Raw genomic sequence first — 5417 nt, forward strand, 5'->3', positions numbered from 1 at the left:
GAGTTTGAGGCAGGCATGCGTTTTGGGCTGCACCTTTGGCCTGGGAGCTAGGGCTGACGTTCACATTTTTCAGTGTGACCTGATTTTTGGGGAGAGTCGTAAGCTCTATGTTGAGCCTTGCTCGACAGGCGAGCCCGCAGCCCCAATGTGAGTGGGTCTGTGCGAGGCCGCTGAGGAGTTTGAGGGCAGGCATGCGTTTTGGGGCTGGCACCTTTGCCTGGGAGCTAGGGCTGGACGTTTACAGTTTTGAGCATGGACGCTGATTTTTGGAGAGGGTCGTAAGGCTCTATGTTGAGCCCTTGCTCGGCTAGGCGAGCCCGCAGCCCCAATGTGAGTGGGTCTGTGCGAGGGCCGCTGAGGGAGGTTTGAGGCAGGCATGCGTTTGGGGCTGGCACCTTTGGCCTGGGAGCTAGGGCTGGACGTTTACCCGTTTTGAGTGGGACGCTGATTTTTGGTGGAGAGGGTCGTAAGGCTCTATGTTGAGCCCTTGCTCGGACAGGCGAGCCCGCAGCCCCAATGTGAGTGGGTCTGTGCGAGGGCCGCTGAGGGAGGTTTGAGGGCAGGCATGCGTTTTGGGCTGGCACCTTTGGCCTGGGAGCTAGGGCTGGACGTTTACCATTTTGAGCGTGGACGCTGATTTTTGGTGGAGAGGGTCATAAGGCTCTATGTTGAGCCCTTGCTCGGCTAGGCGAGCCCGCAGCCCCAATGTGAGTGGGTCTGTGTGAGGGCCGCTGAGGGAGGTTTGAGGGCAGGCATGCGTTTTGGGCTGGCACCTTTGGCCTGGGAGCTAGGGCTGGACGTTTACATTTTTGAGCATGGACGCTGATTTTGGGGAGAGGGTCGTAAGGCTCTATGTTGAGCCCTTGCTTGGACAGGCGAGCCCGCAGCCCCAATGTGAGTGGGTCTGTGCGAGGGCCGCTGAGGGAGGTTTGAGGGCAGGCATGCGTTTTGGGGCTGGCACCTTTGGCCTGGGAGCTAGGGCTGGACGTTTACAGTTTTGAGCATGGACGCTGATTTTGGTGGAGAGGGTCGTAAGGCTCTATGTTGAGCCCTTGCTCGGCTAGGCGAGCCCGCAGCCCCAATGTGAGTGGGTCTGTGCGAGGGCCGCTGAGGGAGGTTTGAGGGCAGGCATGCGTTTTGGGGCTGGCACCTTTGGCCTGGGAGCTAGGGCTGGACGTTTACATTTTTTAGTGTGGACGCTGATTTTTGGTGGAGAGGGTCGTAAGGCTCTATGTTGAGCCCTTGCTCGGCTAGGCGAGCCCGCAGCCCCAATGTGAGTGGGTCTGTGCGAGGGCCGCTGAGGGAGGTTTGAGGGCAGGCATGCGTTTTGGGCTGGCACCTTTGGCCTGGGAGCTAGGGCTGGACGTTACATTTTGATCGCATGGACGCTGATTTTGGTGAGAGGGTCGTAAGGCTCTATGTTGAGCCCTTGCTCGGCTAGGCGAGCCCGCAGCCCCAATGTGAGTGGGTCTGTGCGAGGGCCGCTGAGGGAGGTTTGAGGGCAGGCATGCGTTTTGGGGCTGGCACCTTTGGCCTGGGAGCTAGGGCTGGACGTTCACATTTTTCAGTGTGGACGCTGATTTTGGTGGAGAGGGTCGTAAGGCTCTATGTTGAGCCCTTGCTCGACAGGCGAGCCCGCAGCCCCAATGTGAGTGGGTCTGTGCGAGGGCCGCTGAGGGAGGTTTGAGGGCAGGCATGCGTTTTGGGGCTGGCACCTTTGGCCTGGGAGCTAGGGCTGGACGTTTACATTTTTGAGCGTGGACGCTGATTTTGGTGGAGAGGGTCGTAAGGCTCTGTTGAGCCCTTGCTCGGCTAGGCGAGCCCGCAGCCCCAATGTGAGTGGGTCTGTGCGAGGGCCGCTGAGGGAGTTTGAGGGCAGGCATGCGTTTTGGGGCTGGCACCTTTGGCCTGGGAGCTAGGGCTGGACGTTCACATTTTTCAGTGTGGACGCTGATTTTTGGTGGAGAGGGACGTAGAGCCCGCAGCCCCAATGTGAGTGGGTCTGTGCGAGGGCCGCTGAGGGAGGTTTGAGGGCAGGCATGCGTTTTGGGGCTGGCACCTTGGCCTGGGAGCTAGGGCTGGACGTTTACAGTTTTGAGCATGGACGCTGATTTTTGGTGGAGAGGGTCGTAAGGCTCTATGTTGAGCCCTTGCTTGGCTAGGCGAGCCCGCAGCCCCAATGTGAGTGGGTCTCTGCGAGGGCCGCTGAGGGAGGTTTGAGGGCAGGCATGCGTTTTGGGGCTGGCACCTTTGGCCTGGGAGCTAGGGCTGGACGTTTACAGTTTTGAGGGTGGACGCTGATTTTGGTGAGAGGGTCAGTAAGGCTCTATGTTGAGCCCTTGCTCGGCTAGGCGAGCCCGCAGCCCCAATGTGAGTGGGTCTGTGCGAGGGCCGCTGAGGAGGTTTGAGGGCAGGCATGCGTTTTGGGGCTGGCACCTTTGGCCTGGGAGCTAGGGCTGGACGTTCACATTTTTCAGTGTGGACGCTGATTTTTGTGGAGAGGGTCGTAAGGCTCTATGTTGAGCCCTTGCTCGGACAGGCGAGCCCGCAGCCCCAATGTGAGTGGGTCTGTGCGAGGGCCGCTGAGGGAGGTTTGAGGGCAGGCATGCGTTTTGGGGCTGGCACCTTTGGCCTGGGAGCTAGGGCTGGAACTTTACAGTTTTGAGCGTGGACGCTGATTTTGGTGGAGAGGGTCGTAAGGCTCTATGTTGAGCCCTTGCTCGGCTAGGCGAGCCCGCAGCCCCAATGTGAGTGGGTCTGTGCGAGGGCCGCTGAGGGAGGTTTGAGGGCAGGCATGCGTTTTGGGGCTGGCACCTTTGGCCTGGGAGCTAGGGCTGGACGTTCACATTTTTCAGTGTGGACGCTGATTTTTGGTGGAGAGGGTCGTAAGGCTCTATGTTGAGCCCTTGCTCGGACAGGCGAGCCCGCAGCCCCAATGTGAGTGGGTCTGTGCGAGGGCCGCTGAGGGAGGTTTGAGGGCAGGCATGCGTTTTGGGGCTGGCACCTTTGGCCTGGGAGCTAGGGCTGGACGTTCACATTTTTCAGTGTGGACGCTGATTTTGGTGGAGAGGGTCGTAAGGCTCTATGTTGAGCCCTTGCTCGGACAGGCGAGCCCGCAGCCCCAATGTGAGTGGGTCTGTGCGAGGGCCGCTGAGGGAGGTTTGAGGGCAGGCATGCGTTTTGGGGCTGGCACCTTTGGCCTGGGAGCTAGGGCTGGACGTTCACATTTTTCAGGGTGGACGCTGATTTTGGTGGAGAGGGTCGTAAGGCTCTATGTTGAGCCCTTGCTCGGACAGGCGAGCCCGCAGCCCCAATGTGAGTGGGTCTGTGCGAGGGCCGCTGAGGGAGGTTTGAGGGCAGGCATGCGTTTTGGGGCTGGCACCTTTGGCCTGGGAGCTAGGGCTGGACGTTCACATTTTTCAGTGTGGACGCTGATTTTGGTGGAGAGGGTCGTAAGGCTCTATGTTGAGCCCTTGCTCGGACAGGCGAGCCCGCAGCCCCAATGTGAGTGGGTCTGTGCGAGGGCCGCTGAGGGAGGTTTGAGGGCAGGCATGCGTTTTGGGGCTGGCACCTTTGGCCTGGGAGCTAGGCTGGACGTTCACATTTTTCAGTGTGGACGCTGATTTTGGTGGAGAGGGTCGTAAGGCTCTATGTTGAGCCCTTGCTCGGACAGGCGAGCCCGCAGCCCCAATGTGAGTGGGTCTGTGCGAGGGCCGCTGAGGGAGGTTTGAGGGCAGGCATGCGTTTTGGGGCTGGCACCTTTGGCCTGGGAGCTAGGGCTGGACGTTTAGAGTTTTGAGCATGGACGCTGATTTTGGTGGAGAGGGTCGTAAGGCTCTATGTTGAGCCCTTGCTCGGACAGGCGAGCCCGCAGCCCCAATGTGAGTGGGTCTGTGCGAGGGCCGCTGAGGGAGGTTTGAGGGCAGGCATGCGTTTTGGGGCTGGCACCTTTGGCCTGGGAGCTAGGGCTGGACGTTCACATTTTTCAGTGTGGACGCTGATTTTTGGTGGAGAGGGTCGTAAGGCTCTATGTTGAGCCCTTGCTCGGACAGGCGAGCCCGCAGCCCCAATGTGAGTGGGTCTGTGCGAGGGCCGCTGAGGGAGGTTTGAGGGCAGGCATGCGTTTTGGGGCTGGCACCTTTGGCCTGGGAGCTAGGGCTGGACGTTCACATTTTTCAGTGTGGACGCTGATTTTGGTGGAGAGGGTCGTAAGGCTCTATGTTGAGCCCTTGCTCGGCTAGGCGAGCCCGCAGCCCCAAAGTGAGTGGGTCTGTGCGAGGGCCGCTGAGGGAGGTTTGAGGGCAGGCATGCGTTTTGGGGCTGGCACCTTTGGCCTGGGAGCTAGGGCTGGACGTTCACATTTTTCAGTGTGGACGCTGATTTTGGTGGAGAGGGTCGTAAGGCTCTATGTTGAGCCCTTGCTCGGACAGGCGAGCCCGCAGCCCCAATGTGAGTGGGTCTGTGCGAGGGCCGCTGAGGGAGGTTTGAGGGCAGGCATGCGTTTTGGGGCTGGCACCTTTGGCCTGGGAGCTAGGGCTGGACGTTCACATTTTTCAGTGTGGACGCTGATTTTGGTGGAGAGGGTCGTAAGGCTCTATGTTGAGCCCTTGCTCGGACAGGCGAGCCCGCAGCCCCAATGTGAGTGGGTCTGTGCGAGGGCCGCTGAGGGAGGTTTGAGGGCAGGCATGCGTTTTGGGGCTGGCACCTTTGGCCTGGGAGCTAGGGCTGGACGTTTAGAGTTTTGAGCATGGACGCTGATTTTGGTGGAGAGGGTCGTAAGGCTCTATGTTGAGCCCTTGCTGGACTAGGCGAGCCCGCAGCCCCAATGTGAGTGGGTCTGTGCGAGGGCCGCTGAGGGAGGTTTGAGGGCAGGCATGCGTTTTGGGGCTGGCACCTTTGGCCTGGGAGCTAGGGCTGGACGTTCACATTTTTCAGTGTGGACGCTGATTTTGGTGGAGAGGGTCGTAAGGCTCTATGTTGAGCCCTTGCTCGGACAGGCGAGCCCGCAGCCCCAATGTGAGTGGGTCTGTGCGAGGGCCGCTGAGGGAGGTTTGAGGGCAGGCATGCGTTTTGGGGCTGGCACCTTTGGCCTGGGAGCTAGGGCTGGACGTTCACAGTTTTCAGTGTGGACGCTGATTTTGGTGGAGAGGGTCGTAAGGCTCTATGTTGAGCCCTTGCTCGGACAGGCGAGCCCGCAGCCCCAATGTGAGTGGGTCTGTGCGAGGGCCGCTGAGGGAGGTTTGAGGGCAGGCATGCGTTTTGGGGCTGGCACCTTTGGCCTGGGAGCTAGGGCTGGACGTTCACATTTTTGAGCGTGGACGCTGATTTTTGGTGGAGAGGGTCGTAAGGCTCTATGTTGAGCCCTTGCTCGGACAGGCGAGCCCGCAGCCCCAATGTGAGTGGGTCTGTGCGAGGGC

The sequence above is a fragment of the Grus americana genome, chromosome 29 (assembly GCF_028858705.1).
Source record: "Grus americana isolate bGruAme1 chromosome 29, bGruAme1.mat, whole genome shotgun sequence".
Lineage (NCBI taxonomy): Eukaryota > Metazoa > Chordata > Aves > Gruiformes > Gruidae > Grus > Grus americana.